Below are 17,109 nucleotides of genomic sequence, written 5' to 3' on the forward strand. Positions count from 1 at the left end.
TCTTCCAGAAATTGCAGAAAACCCTGCAACTTTCCCATATCAAAATCGACCGGCACGAAAAACAACTCGGGAAACTTCCAAGCCGGCACGCGTTAACGGCAACCGTAGCCGGTGAGCATAGCCGTCTGTTGTACGCCACAGATGTGACATCGATACTGGAGCAGAAGTTAGCGTTCTCCCAGCGAATTCTAACGACCGGCTTCACGAATCGGTTTTAAATCTACATGTAGCAAACGGAAAGGCTATCGCTACGTATGGCAAAATGTATGTTTACCTTAACGTCGGTATACGCAAACACATACACTGGATCTTCGTTGTTTCAGATGTTTCTATGCCAATTATTGGTATGGGTCTTCTACAACACCATAATCTGATCATCGATACGCGCAAACGGAGGCTAGTAGACGGAAACACTAATTCATCCGTTAGCATAACTTCTTTTTCTAGTTGCAGATTATCTCCAGTCACAATTAAGCATACGATAGAACCATTCTATCAACCATTACTTGATAAGTATTCTGGGATATACGAAACACAACTGAAATTGCCGTGTGTAACCAGCAGTGTTGCACATCACATGATGACTACAGGGCCACGTGTATTTCCTAAAGCACTCCGACTGGCCCTCGAAAAGCTAAGGTTGGTGAAAAACGAGTTCGACCACATGATAGGCTTAGGAATCATAAGACCCTCAAACAGCCCATGGGCATCTCCGTTGCACATGATCCCTAAAAAGGACAGCGACGATTGGCGTCCAACTGGTGACTATCGGTGATTGAATGCCAAAACCATTCCAGATCGTTACCCGTTGCTTCACATTCACGATTTGACAGCTACCTTAAAAGGTACAACTGTCTTTTCAAAAATCGACTTGGTTAAAGCGTATAGCCAAATCCCTATGGCTACCGACGACATACTGAAAACAGCTATCATTACTCCTTTCGGACTCTACGAATTTTCGCAAATGCCTTTCGGTCTAAGAAGCGCTGCCCAAACTTTCCAAGGGTTCATAGACGACGTTTTTCGTGGTCTCAACTTTGTACGTGCGTATGTTGGCGACTGTCTAATAGCAAGTCCGGACAGAGAATCGCATCTCAAGCATCTGGATCTTGTTTTCGACCGACTACAAAAACAAGGCATTACTGTAAACATTCAGAAATGCCAAATCGGAACTGACTCATTAGACCTCCTAAGACACACTACCGATGATCAAGGCAATCGACCCCTTAGGACCAAAGTGGCGGCCATTCTGGATTACCCAGTGTTGGGGATGTTAGATCCACAGAACTCACTTGGTATAACTATTATTATTATTATTCACAAACATCTAATGGGTACATAAGTGTTTCTTTAAAAATGCAATAATACACAATTTTTAATAATGATAGCATTATATTTGCCATATTTGAAAAAAGAGAGTAATATTAATAGAGTAATATGAATAAATCAGGTTCTGTGTAACTGAGAAGAGTACTGAATTGAGTTTAAAGAAGGAAAGGAACAAAATAAGGAATAGAAATAAAGGAAATCTGAAATACGCAAATAGTTTAATAGGCGTTTTTATGAACACAGAACAAGAATAAACGACTATATATGTATCGTCAAATTGGTAAAAAAAAAGTAAAATAGAGGATAACAAAGAAAAAACAATTTATTATTGCAACAAGATATAACGCTAGAATAAGTAATTGTGCACTCATAGTTTGGAGTGGTGCTATGAAAGTCTTAGTTAAATGAAAATGATAATGAAATTTCAATATGCATGAGTCATATATGCATAATGAAGCTGCAGTTTGCAAACTGAAAACAATCATTAACTCTGAACTATTATTGACACACTACGATCCATCCATGCCAATCATTGTGGCTGCAGATGCTTCAGCTTTTGAACTCGTAGCTGTCATCTCGCACCAGTTCCCGCACGCAATAGAGAAAGCTATTATGCATGCATCTCGCACATTAACTTCAGCGGAAAGAAAGTGCAGTCAAATAGAGAAAGAGGCTCTCGCCCTTGTGTTCGCAGTACGCCATTTTGACATATTCTTGTACGGTCGAAGATTTACGCTTCTCACTGATCACAAGCCTCTTCTCACAATTTTCGGATCGAAATCTAGTGTTCCAGTCCATTCTGCAAACCGTCTCCAGCGATGGGTTTTGATACTGTTGGGTTATGGTTTTGACATCCAGTACCGGCGCACCCAACAATTTGGTCAGACAGACGCCCTGCCACGGCATATCAGCGAACACCATACGACGGACGAAGATGCAGTTATTGCCTCCCTAATGATAGAGGACCACGCGCAATGTTACCTGACATCTGATGTTCATGCTTTACCAGTCTCAGTAGCTAATATACAAACTACTTCCAGGAACGACTCGTCATTAAGAGAGCGATGAATTAGGCCATGTCATGTATGAGGTAGGGGTAGGAAGAGACAGGTGGACCCGACATCGGAACCAGCTACGCAAGCGGTTAGCCCCAGTTTGGCCATCGACAGAAGGGAATCCCCCTCTTGACATCCTATTAGATACCTTAAGTCTACCCACAGTCCCGACACAGGAAAAAGCTCATCGAAGGGTCGATCTGCGACCCAGAAGGTGGTAACTCCGACAACAGCAAGTGGACCCAAGAAACGCACGTTATTAAAGAGGGGAGGTGTTGATGATGTTAGATCCCCAGAACTCACTTGGTAAATGCCTTAATTTTATACAATTTTTTTGGAAATTTAAACTTCCTTGTTTTCGCGCCAAAAGCGTACGTTTCACCTTCATATCTCTTTTCCCACTTGTAGAATCTTTAACGCTATTGGTCCGTTGTGTATTTATAGTATACTATTCTCGCTACACTTCCCAAGGACAGTTTTATGCTGTATATACAAGTTTGAGAAATTTCATACACAGTTCCCTTTATTGTTTTAAAGAGAGCAAGAACAAAGGTTGGTGCAGAATAATATGAATTCATTTTATTTCGTTAGGTTCTCATCAGCTGCTTACAACCTAAAATATTTGAAATTCAACATTATTATAGATATTGACATACTTATACAACAGAGGGCGATGAAGGATGAATATATGTAACATTATGTGGCCAAGATTTCGTTAGAGTTATTGAGGTCATAAAATCTTGTTTTGAATATATAGAGTTTGGGAGGGAAGGTTCCAGAAAATTGAAATAGTGATTAGAAATCATGGAATTAAAACACATTAGACGATTATGTAAGGAAGTAACTGAAAATAGATTAATGTTAATAAAGAGAGATATGAATTGAAATTGGTCAGTTATGAATGACGTTATTATAAAATTCAGAAAGAGATGAAATGACGTAATAAAAATGAATGTAAATAAAAGGGGGTGGGGTGAATGTTACCAGGGCAAAGAAAGATTTATTACTGTTTCTTTTTGTATACAAAGATCTGGTTTTAAACGTTTGATTGCTATTGCTTCGGCGAATTTCAAAAGGTTTGAATTTGATTGTTTGTTGGTCACCTTGAAGGACTTCAGTATATCGACTTCGTGTCCTGTGTCAAGGAGATGTCTTGCGACAGCGCTGCTAAATGCCTTTAGTCCGTTTGATCTCAAACTGTTCGGAATATGTTCTTTGAATCGGACGTAGGCTCTCCTTTCTGTTCTACCAATGTAACTGCTTTGGCAGATACATGTAAATTTGTATACACAGTTGGTGGTAACATGAAAGGGATACCTGTCGACCTTTGATTGTGTCAAAGAACATGTCGTTTTGGACAGAACAATCAGTTAAGCTGCAGGATATGTTTTTGTCAGTGCAGTTTTTAGTCTCGTATTGATTGACCCTGTGACATATCGCCTTTGAATTTGAGTTGAATAAAAACAGGTTTTTTATTTACTGTAGTTTCTTCGGGTATTTTATCTTCACGTTTAACATATTTCATATTAAATTTTAATGGGTATCCGTTATTTCTTAAACACTTTAACATTCATAACTTTCTCTTCTAGTGTATCGGAAGTACATATTCTTTCTGTTCTGTGAAACAGTGTTTTGACCAGTGCCTTTTTATAATTGATTGGACAAAAGCTGTTGAAATTGAGATAAATTCCATTCCATGCGTCTTTCTTATAAACTGAGCGTTGAACTGTGCCATCCGTTCTTCGTTTTATCGCTATATAGAGGAAATGGAACATGTTATCTTTTTCATGTTCCATAGTGAAATGAATATTTGGATGAGCTTCATTGAAACACTTTAACAGATTTGTTGCATGTTGTTGATTATTACATAAGTTGAATGTATCATCAACATACCTCGAATAATACATCATTTCATCAATCGCTCCTTTGAGTTCGGTTCTTTCGAGGCTAGCCATGGAAATGTCTGCTAGGATGGGGCCTAACGGACTTCCCATTGCTACACCATCGGTTTGTCGGTATATAGTATTGTTGAATTGGAACTGAACATCTTTTGTACACATGAGTAATAGTCGTTTGAATTCTATTGCTGGTAGAGGTAGGATATTGAGGTAGGATGTTGACAAATTATGTCTATGGTTTCAAGAAGTGGTATTTTTGTAAACAATGATGTCACATCAAAGGAAACCATAAACGTACCAGCAATATTTATGAGATTCATGCTATCAGCAAATACAAATTAATCCTTCAGTGTATAAGTGGCTAATCGTTGACGAAGTGGTTCTAATTTATCTCCCAGCCATCTTGCAACTTTGTGGTATGGTGAATTGACCACTGACATAATAGGCCTAAGAGGTCACAAGTCTTTATTTCGTTCGGATAGTAAGTGAACTCGTAATAGCTTCTAAACTAACAAATTTGGCGACGGTGGTTTTGGAAACATTGAATTATTACTTGAGCAGCAGTTGAAACTATTGCAGATGTCGACGGATATCAAGATTTCGCCTCTCACACAGCCTAGCACATCTAATGCAACCACAGCACTATCAGTAGACGGCCTCGCAAGTAGCATTGCTGAGTTTCATTATTATCCTGATGCTAACGTTACTTTTGAAATGTGGTTCCGGCGTTATGAAAACCTATTACGCTCATAAGATTTTGAGATGGTGGAGAAGATTTGTAGCTCAGGTGGATGATTTTGGTGGAGTTTTGTTCTCTGAGCTGGATGGTTTGGTTGTGGAGCTTTCATCGTTCTTCTGAACGACATCATCAGCACAAACTTCAGATAGAAGTGAAGTGTTCGAATTTCTCCATATGTGTTTCACAGCTTGTTCTGTGCACCTCGATGTTGATTGGTTCTTGTTGACCTTAAATTTATCATTGTTTACTTCTTTGTTTTAGTTGTGTCTCCCATTGGTTTGATTTTTGTTCCTATATTTATGAATGATTTTCCTGATTGGTTGATAAATTGGATTGATTTCAATATGTTTGTTGATTGCTGATTGACCTGAGTGCCAAGCTTCTAAAAATTCTCTGGTGTTTTTGGAGTTTCCTCTGTCTAAGATTTCTACATTTTCCCAATCGAATGAATGTCCGTAGTTATCCACGTGTATTGATATAAGTGAAGAGATATCATGGCGTTTGACTGCTACTTGATGTTTGCCAATCAAGATGATGCTTAAAAGATTCGGCTGCTACTTCGGAAGTTGGGTCCTAGTGAACTAAGCGGGTATTGCAACCTAATCCTACCTCTAAACCCACGTGATCGCCCATTCTCGGACACTGTCCAGTCATTGAGCCAACGATTCGGAGACAACTCCTCACTATTCAATGCGCGCTATCGATGTTTGAAGTTCACTATGAACGAAGATGCTGATATTCTCACAAATGTGCGTGTCGTTAACCGAGAATGCGAACGCTTTCGGTTGAAGTTGCTTACTGAAGACCGATTTCAAGCTCCCATTCTCATCTACAGTCTTTAGTCGCCGACGCTCAAAAACATTAGGACACGCCTGCTAAGTCGATTGGATCAAGACCAAAAACTAACTCTTATTGATATTGCAAACGAATATCAACGTCTAATCAATCTACAGCGTGACATCACGATGGTCCAGTGTGGTGGTTCAGATCATACAGAAGTTCATGTTGTCCAATAATTACCCAACCCATATAAATCCGCCCCAGCAACATCTAGTTCAGGTCAACAGACAAAAACAAATCCTCCTGCCCCATGCTGTCACTGGCTTAAAGAGATGCTAAGAGGTTTGTGATCTCTTGAAGGAGTGAATTCTCCTCCTTCAACAGTGTTGAAAGTGCCGTACAACACAATACATAACTAGGAGTTCCCTACCGAAAGTGCTATACCTCGGCTCAGCGCCTAGAAACCGTCTAGAGAAGAATGCCAAAGATTTCCGCGAGTGGTTGACCCATTGTTGTAAGACTCCTGCGATTGCTGAGTCGGATGCGTCTACTGCAATACTAATGGGTGCTTTAGTGTCCTGTGGCGCAAGCATCGTTGCTTTAACGATGAGTTCCTTAATTGTGGAGAAAGCTTTTCGAGCGGTGTCGTGCAGATCGATGAATTTCGCATTTTCACGAAGTTGGTCGGTTGGCAGTTTCATAAGGGATGCGCAGTTTAGTATGAACCGTCCATAGAAACTTACCAGGCCATTGTACGTTCATATTTGCTTGATGGTGGTCGGTTCCGGGCAATCCAGAATGGCCGCCACTTTGCTGTTCAGATTTCGGATACCTTTGTTTTAAAAACTGCTTTTTACAGTTGGACGTTGAAATTTGCAGGAAGAGCGCTTACTTCTGCGCCAGTGTTGACTTTTTTTATCACATCACTGGTGTATAACAAACGGCTATGATCGCACAGTCATGGTTTTCCTTAATGCGTGCCGGCTTGGAAGTTTCCCGAAAAGGTTTTCTTGTAGTATGGCTAGGAGTTCGGGTTCTCCTCAGTTTCGAGAAGATTGTCCGCACTGATTGTCTTACCAGCACCAAAGATTTGTCTCGTTATCTACAGACAGATCGTTTTCGGGGAGAACTCTTTCGAGGAGCCCCGTGGTTGTCTACAGTTATGACGAATAGGAAGGCAACGAGTCAGAGTATGGTAGAGGTCCGTAACAATTTTGTGCTGTTCGAGGATTTTCTTTGACAGAATAAACCTCAATGATGGGAGTCCTGGTGATGAAGCTAGTTTAGACAAGAAGATCTGTCTAAACAGGCCCCTTGTAGCGACCGAACAACCAATATTCGGATGGAACAACGGACTGAAGAACCCAAAATTTATTTGATTAGACCAGACCACGTTCCACTGTATAGTTCACAACGCGTTTTTGAGATACTCGTATTATATTATATCAAAACACAAACTCTGTACTCAATATAAACGGTTCTAATTTAGAAAACAGAACAAGTGACATCAAAAATACAAAATATCTCAAACAGTGCAGCCTGTGCTATACAGTCAGAAGTTTTTCTAACGCAAAGTAGCGTGCTAAACAATAAAAGAAACAATTAATACCAAAGGGTTCGATACCTGAGAATCTGTTGACCAATAAACTCTCGCATTCGCAATAACATTCCGGATGCTGAACCACGTTGTGTTTTGAAGTCATTGAAGAGTTGACACAGCCTTTGTCGGTGGGTCAAATCTCCACGCTTGAGAATAGCCTTCGATAAAGCTTCGTGAGATTCTGAAACATCACTAGTAAACATACTAGGTGTGGAGTAGCTGTATGGTAGTGCTCCCACTACTGAGAAGAACCGTGCACGTAGGCCTGACATGATCTGTTCATGAAAGACAGCTCCCGCGTAACAGAACTAGACTTCGATGTTGTCGGGCCAGAATGGCATTAGCTGAAATGCAGGCGGCTGAAGACTCCTGATCGTAAGTAATCTGGGCGTCTGTTCTGCCGTGACGAATAAAAAGAATACCAATAAACGAGAAAAAAATATTCGAAAATTTGAAGACGAAATCACAATATGTAAAAATGAAAGTCGAAAAATTATATATAACGTTCACACAAGGAACAGATTCACACTTTATGAGCTGGTGTGCCAGATGACGTCAGGCTCACCACTTAAAATGCTACAAGTATTCGGAGTTTGAAAACCTTTTACCAGTAACACGTTTAATCGATGTCTGCCAACCCCGTCACGTCAAATATTAGAATCGAAGAGGTTGGAACATGTATCTGGTGGGTTCTTGGTATGTCAAATTAACGCTTGGTCTAAACTGGCTGGGGTTGTAGGAGATGCGTAGTACAGTGTAACCACTTGTGGTCCGGTGTGGATACGTGATCGATCTCCTTCAGCCAAATGGGTCCATTAAAAATAGTGCCGTCAGCATCAAATATCAAAAACCCACATGGCTACTGATTTTGGGAATTTATTTACCACTATAGTCTTATCCCTCCTGCAACCGTTTGAAGGACGCCATTTGGGAAACTGAGCTGTGGTATCGCGATACTTATTGCGTTACTCTTTTATTACTGCTTTATGCACAGCTAAAATTCCAAATGAATTATAAATAGATTTGAAAGTCTATCTTCTGATTTCAAAACTAAGTTAAAAAGATTTTTCTAACTTCAATAGCAGTCTATTAGTTGGCACCTTGTCAAAAGCCTTACTGAAATCGATGTAGACAACATCCACTGAGTTTCCATTGTCTAGCGCATTTATACGAAATTCCCTTGCTATAAGGAGGCTTGTTGTACAAGATAAACCATTTCTTAAACCATGTTGTTCCATGTTTAGCAATTTATTGGTTTCCATAAATGCCATTATGGTCCGTTTGATTATTCTTTCCAGTATTTTAATTACAACACTGGTGAGGCTTACGGGTCTGTAATTCGATGGAACTTGTCGTGTACCTGTTTTATGTATGGGAGTGACGATGGCGTCCTTCCAGTCCATAGGTAACAAACCTTGGTCAAGTGACATATTGAATATCACAGTCAGTGGGGCCGCGATATATTGGGCAATATGTCTCAAGATTTTGGGGTGTAGTCCATCTGGTCCTGTTGACTTTTCCACGTTTAAAGTGCTAAGAGCCTTAAGCACATCGTTTTGGTCGAGGTCCACGGTGAGCAGCTGGTTTGTTGACTCTGTAGTTTGGTCTGGTTCTTTGTCTAGAGGAGGTTCCTGAGTGAAAACTGAACCAAAATATTCAGCCATAGCCTCTGCTCTTTCCTGATCTTCCTCTATCATTTCAGATTCACTTCCTTCTTCAATTAGGTTGGGGATCCAACAATGCATCCTTGTTCTGTAATTTATCCACGAGAATATTCTGTCAGGCTGCTTGAGTGCAGATTGTGCCAATCGCATAACATATTTTCTCTGAGCTTCCCGAATTTTAATTATACACGTGTTTCTTACCGATCTGCAGCGTTCCATGGTACCTGCTGTGCCAAGACTGATAGCAACATTCCAACATTTCTTCTCTTGTCTTAATAAACATCGAATATACCGGCCTATCCAGAGATGGCCGTGCTTCTTCTTCTTTTTGCGACTGTCCAGGGCATGCATGGTTGAGTTGCCTGATCGTATATCTGCCTGAAATGAGTCCATGCTCCTTGTGCTGATGCCATTGACTTGATTTCTTAGTTCTCAGCCGATGCTGAGGAGTTGATTGCCTCCATATCTGCCTTCCATATATTAGGATGTGTGAGCTCAACTGTTTGACAGGAAAGTTCGGCCATGAATTTGAATGATATGACTGCAAGACCGCCTCTTTCTAGTGGTGGGAGGAAGGTCATTTGGCCGATGTCATCACCATGTGTGAAGACTAAATGGAGAGGAGAAGAGGAGCTTCGTAAATTATATCTTGTGGAACCTCTAATGTGTTTGAATAAAGGTAATGCAATCGATGTTTCTAACAGTTTGCAATCGAATGACGTTATCGATGGCCTCACTTCTAAGTTTACCCAGTTTATACACGTCACCTACCATAAGGCTTTTGTCCGTACTACACCAGGACTTAAGTTTGCTAAGAAAGGAGTCGTCTATTACAAATTCTGAACTGCGATATACAGCAACTAATTCAGTATCTTGCCGCCTACATTTCAGCTTGAAACGCAGCCAGTTCACATGTTCCTGAATCATTTGCCTAAGGTAGTTTTCGTGTTCATGATAAGCCTCCTTCCCCTAGTGGTCCTACTAGAAAAAAAAACAGTCAGCTGAACTGCATTATCGAACACTTCTGACGTTATTAATGACTTAATATGATTGAGGTCGTGCTCAAATCTAGCCTTTGTTTCCTTATCAGAAGGTCGTCTTAACTTATGAAAAACGACTGACGTCTCGGCGAGGCCCGTCTTGACACGCTGTGGAAATTAAATTCCTGAACTCGTCTCTTCCCCGCAATCCTATTTCAATTCAGCGTCAAACTTACAGGTTACATTCTGTTTTCCTACTTTTCTTTTCCTATGTGTGACTGTGAGCCACTAATTTCCCTTATTTTGTCTCTTGATCACTTCCTCTTGATTACTCAAACTTAGCTCCCCTTTAATAACAATAATAATGATAATGATAAAAACAATAATTTATTCTAAAATAAAAGTTTGTTACACGAGGCATGCCAGTTTATAGGCAAGATCAAATTGTTATAAATAATACAATATCCACTGTAGTAAATTACTCAGCAGGGTTCATGATTTATAAGATATGGAATGTAAATGGTTGTGGTCAGTATAACAGTAGGCGCGCTTCATGAAAGTGGCGTTGCGACGTGCAATTGATGGTCAAGGATAGATCCATTGAAGATGAGAACTTCTAGAAATCGCAACCTTATATCCCTTTGGAATATCTGAGGCTTCAAGAATGGTGCAGAATGAAGTCACCCGTTCCATATCTCAAGGGGGCTGAACATGGGACCAAGTAAAATAAAGGGCGAGAGGCAGAACAGCTATTGTTTATGAAAGAAAATTTAAGTTATGGCTACTCAGTCTAACTTTCTTTTATTAGAGTATTTACTAAGCAAGAGCATTCTAATAGGTTAAAGGAGATAAACGTGAGCAATGTATGAGTGAATAAACAGCTGACAAACTGAGGTGGTTCAGAAAAGAGCTGAGAGTATGGGATTATGTGCAGTTATAAAATATAGTGCTAAAAACAGTATTGTGATACACAATGGTCTATCTCCCTTTTTTTCGAAGCTGTTGGAGCCCTTTTATTTATATATTAGTTTCTTTTATAGATTTTACAGGGTCTTGAGTAGGCTTCGTATTCTAGCAAATTGTCTAGTTTGCTTGTAATAGGATTACTAGGTAGGAAGTGAAACCAATTCAACGTTCTAAACACGATTTAATGAGGTACTTTGCATGATAAATCAGCATCAATACCATAAGTTCATGACATCCCACTAGACCATGAGGAGCCGTAATTAAACAAAATGTTGTATTGCATTGATATCTGAGTCCGGATCTGAACTCAGTACTGTCTACGGGCTGTTTCTTCTTTTCAATGCGGTTCTTTTTCTTATGACAATGTCTAGGTCCATATGCTCATTTGCTTCCCTGATAGGTTCACTTTTATGGTCCCACTTAAGTCTAAAGCTGTGCTCATGATAACACTCTCAGTTTCCTCAAGAGCGGAATTCTGTTCGTCTACTGCTGCCTGTTTATCAGAGGGCAATTTTCCAGCTTTCTTTATCAGCTCAATCGCCTCTAGAATCAGTAGAGACTTTGTAGAACAACGTTCTTCGCACAACGAACGTGATAATGGCCTGCAGCACCGTAAATATGCAGCCGGTGTAAGTCCGGTGCACACACTGTGGTACCACTTATTGCAGTTAACACATTGCATCCCATCATCGACATGGAAATAGCATGCATGTCTACCACAACGACGTTCCAACTTCACCATAAATTTTCTTTATGTTTATGTGTAGATGAAAAAAATAAAAAATCCGAATTCAGTTACAGAAAGACCTTAACGCCTATGGTAACAAACAACGCTCAAAGATATATTCAACGACGAAGAATAAGTACCAGTGCCTTTAGTTTTTTGTATATGTACTCGTAAAGTACAGATGACAAACTTGTTTAGAGAAAGAGCGGTACTCTTGGAGAATACTTTGACTGATAAAAATTCAATGAAAGCAAAAAGAGTGGAAAAATACCACTGTCTTTTTTGGATAGCGAGCTCAGATGCAGTCGCTCCTTGCGACTGAAGAAACTCATAGATATGTTCCCATTTTCACCGAATCCATTTACTTTACTGTTTGTCTGGACGCGTTGTAAAATCTCGTTGATATTTTAATTGTCTAAACTCAATTAATTAGAATATGAGTTTAACGACCTGAGTAGAACTGTTACAACATATTAGCAGTATCGTCTGAAGATGCCACAGGTATTCGGAGTTTGACAACGCTTTAGCCAGTAACACCTAATATGAATCGTACCCACCAAGTGGAATCAAATGACAGAAGTGAGGAGTTTCGAAGATATATTTGATAGGCTATCAATTTATCGAGGATCGACTGAACAAATCTCGCTAGCGATTGCAGGGGATGTTGAGCACGGCGTTCCCACTCGTGATCTGGTGCGGATGCATGACCGAGGGCCTTCAGCCGGGTGAGTCCATTAAAACCAATGTGGTCATCATCCAATGTCGAAAACTTACAGAGCTATTTATTTTGGGGATTTATTTATCGCTACAACTATGATCGCCACTACACATACACTAAGTGCCAATTACCAGATTAGACTCCTCCGTAGGCCAAATATCAGAAGGTAGTTGATGGTTGTAGTTAAGATATATTTGTTGGCAACCTCGTGATATCGAAACAATACCGAAATCGTGCCAAAATCTACAAGCGAGCCTATCGAGCGTACGAGAGTTCGTGCAAGGACACAACCAGTGGAAGTGTTTTTTTGGTACAGTTAAAAAAATGGTACAGTAAAACAATCACTGGTAAAGTTGGTCATAATGATAATTGTACCAATCACACCAATCACGTTCCCTTCATAAAAGTAGATCACTACAAACTCTCGTAACAGCACAAGAAGGACCCTTTAAATTTCCTTAGCGTGAACCTGAGTACTATAAAATCAATAAAAAAAGGAACTAACGGTAACATCAACATCGATCGTCTCAAAGTCACCTATTTAGAAGGAAACCCTAGTTACGTCGATTTTCCTTCGGTACAATCGAACGACACGAGTATCACAATCACAGTACATCACTTGACAATCAACATTCACTACGACACTGCGGTGGTATTTGACAACCGACCTCGAACAACGCGTTCTGGAGGAAGGGTAAGGTTTCCGGAATACCGGAACGATCACTAAACGCAAGATTCCATGTGAGGGCTTGTCTTGTGACGCAGTTGGGTGCTTTCCTCAATGTGTGTCCTATCCATTTCCAACGCTTCTTCCGAATTTCTTCCTCCACTGGGATCTGGTTTGTTCTCTCCCACAGTACGTTGTTGCTATTATTGTCCGGCCAACGGATCTGAAGTATTTTGCGTAGACAACTGTCAATAAACACCTGTATTTTCTGGATGATGGTTTCGTAGTTCTCCAGGTTTCTGCCCCATACAGTAGAACTCTCTTGACATTTGTATTGAAAATCCTGACCTTGGTGTTGGTTGACAGTTGCTTTGAGTTCTAGATGTTCCTCAGTTGTAAATATGCTGCTCTTGCTTTGCCGATCCGCGCCTTACATCTGCATCAGATCTACCCTGTTCATCAATGATGCTGCCCAGATATGTAAAGGATTTAACATCTTCTAAATCTTGTCCATTAATTGTGATTGGATTGGTGCATGCTGCGTTGTATCGGAGAACCTTGCTTTTCCCTTTGTGTATATTGAGACCTACTACTGCTGAGGCTGCCGCCACACCGTTCGTCTTCTCCTGCATCTGTTGTTGCGTTTGGGATAGAAGGGCCAGATCATCTGCGAAGTCCAGATCGTCCAACTACATCCTAGATGTCCACTGTATCCCGTGTTTCCCTTCAGATGTTGATGTCTTCATGATCCAGTCGATCACCAGGAGAAAGAGAAAGGGTGAGAGTTGCGATTTGGTCTGTACACGATCTATCCTTACGGAATCCTGCCTGTTGACCACGAAGTTGGGCGTGTACACAGTCCTTCATCCTGTTTAACAATACCCTGTTGAAGACTTTTCCCGGTATTGAGAGAAGAGTGATGCCCCTGTAGTTATCACAGTTGCTGAGATCGCCTTTCTTCGGTATTTTGATCAGTAGTCCTTCTTGCCAGTCTCTTGGTACTTGTTCTTCATCCCAAATCTTATTGAAGAGGATGTGGAGTATCCTTGCAGTTGCCGCTACGTCTGCTTTTAGTGCGTCTGCTGGAAAGTTGTCTGGTCCCGCTGCTTTGCCACTCTTGATTTGTCTGATGGCCATGCTGATTTATTCAATCGTTGGTGGGCCAACATTGATTGGAAGGTCCGTGGGTGCTGCTTCGATGTTGAGTGGGTTCAGTGTAGCTGGTCGATTCAAGAGTTCTTTGAAGTGTTCTACCCACCTGTTTCATCGTTCTTCAATATTGTTGATTACCTTGACTTCCTTACTTTTCACTGGTCGTTCTGGTTTGCGGCGATTTCCAGAGAGTTTCTTTGTCGTGTCATACAGTTGTCTTATGTTTCCTTCTCTTACAGCCTTTTCCGCCGTCGTTGCTAGATCTTCCACATATTTACGTTTGTCGTTTCTGATGCTCCTTTTCACTTGTTTGTTTACTTCTGTGTATTTAGCTTGTGCCTTGACTTTTTCTACTCTTGTTCGGCTGGTATTGATTGCTACTTTCTTGTTCCTCCTTTCTTGAATCTTATCCAGTTTATCAACAGTGATCCATTCCTTGTGATGGTGCTTCTTGTGACCCAAGATCTCATGATATGTTGAAGTGATTGCCTCTTTGATCCCCTTCTAGTTGCTCTCCATAGTAGTTCCTTCTCCATTGAGTAGAACATGAAAGGCCTGGAACTTAATGCTGTGTAGAAGCAACACTAAATTTAAAAATGAGAACCACTAACAAATATTGGCTATTGTTTAATCCAAAGTGCTTTGTCTAAAAACCACTTTTAAATAATAGTGTATCATATAAAACCAGTGAATATATCTTGTACCAAAAATGAGTTTGTGGGTGATTTTAACAATAAAAATACACATATGTCTGGTCTATATAACTATAAAACGATGCACGTTATAAAGTATTGTAACCATAACAGATTACTTAGTGCACTAGTGAAACTCGTCTGGATTGTTTTCGCGATTCGACGTTATAGAGAGTGTTCATTGTGTGGGTCTTACTAAGTATTCATAGTGATTTTGTCCGATACTTCTATCAAACGTTCTCATTGTCTTCTACTATTAGTGGAAAAATCTCAGTCGAAGATCGTATACTCATATGTTTTAGATGTATATTACTTAGCGGATTGTTTAGTAATAAATGGTTTATGTACTCAGTATTAATACAACACTCATACATTAAAAGTAAAAGATCTGAAGAAAAGCGGGTAGTATGTTGATTGAGACTACGACCATTTCGGTAATAGCCAAAAAACGGTATGAAAATTATTTTATTTTCTTATTGTTTGAATAAACACAAAATTTAATAAACTGAAATTCTAGTAGATATGTGGTTTCATTTCAGGCTAAAACAAAATCCGTGGATATCCCTTAGTGCCCATCTAAACCTTTTTATTCACCTATGCAGAATTCTCATTCGTACTTCTCAATTCTGCGATTGTTTTGTCAGATAAACAGCCTAATAGCACGTGTGATGTTTCTTTATCTAGATAAGTCCGTTTTAGCCCATCAATACTTACTGAATCGGTGTTTCCTGGGTTTTTTTGTACAAAGAAATATTTGAGTTCTCTTGAAATAACTTTGCATGGGCTTCAAACTGATGAATAAATGGTGCGTTTACTTTGTTACACCTTATCCACACGTGCGTACAATTGCCTAGGTCCTTAGTTACATTTGTCGCTCGCAATTGTTCACGAGTAGTAATTGGTTTAAGCTTGGACATTTGATCCCGTAGTTAGTCTACGAAACTTTTTAAATTATGCGTTTTTACTATCAGTACGAGGATTGAGGAACTCATCCGGCAACCTTAGATTCTTCCGGAAGGCTAGTTCTGCTGCCGAATACTGAGTCAGTTTTGACAGCCGTTCTTATTCCCAACATAACTAATGGCAGGAACTCTGTCTACGGACCGGGGTTTGAATGTGGTATTAGGGCAGCCTTTAACTGACGGCAGAAACGTCCAATCATCTCATTAGCCTGAGGATGGTATGCAGTGCAACGTATTCAGTTAGAGCCTAGGAACTCAGACATGTTGTTGAATAGTTTAGATTCAAACTGTGCTCTAATATCAGTCTTTATTGTAACAGGTGTACCAAAAACGGTTACCCTGTTCTGAATGACAGCTTAGGCAACCGTTTCAGCTGTGAAACCCATTATAGGTATGGCTTTTCGAAAACTCGTGAATCTGCCCAGGCATGTGTAGATCACCAACATAAATGATATGATTCGGATGATTGGGGGCCTACGTGAAATAGATGGGAATGTTGTGACGAACCAGATAACTTCGAAGTCACGCCTCGCAGTAAGCACCTAACATGAATTAACCTTTCGTCCTAGCAAGGCACTATGGCTGCGTTAAAGACCGTAAAACACAAAAAGAGTTATTAGAGAAATGTATCACTTAAATTAATTACGAGGAAGAAGTTGCGATCATCACAGTATGGACCAGTTCTTGGGGTGCAATTAATTGCTACGTGTTGGTTTTCGTTGACTTTGATAAGTCAGTGAACAGTTCAACGTCCAGTGAGCCGTCTGATTTGGTTAGGGTCCTGCACATGTACATATACAATTAAAACCAGCAGAACTCTATAAAGGACCTATTTAACATAAATGAACGTGGGCAAAACCTATATCTCCCTGTGAGAAATTGAAATTGTAAAAAGGTAACAAGTGGCTATTGACTCGCCAAAAGTCTCTAACACACATGTGTACATCTATTTGATGTCATCCGGCGAATAGAAATTGAGTATCCTTCGTAGACGATTGTTAATAGTATCCGGTCAATGGATATTAAGTACCTTTCGTAGAAATTTATTTATAAATATTTGTACAGCTTTGATTATGATTGTGGTAGTTCTCCACGTTTCCGTTCCGTATAGAAGGACTATCTTGATGTTTGCATCGAAAATAATGACAGTGATGTTGACTGACAGTTGCTTTGAGTTTCA

This window comes from Schistosoma haematobium, chromosome 1 (assembly GCF_000699445.3).
Source record: "Schistosoma haematobium chromosome 1, whole genome shotgun sequence".
NCBI classification, from domain to species: domain Eukaryota; kingdom Metazoa; phylum Platyhelminthes; class Trematoda; order Strigeidida; family Schistosomatidae; genus Schistosoma; species Schistosoma haematobium.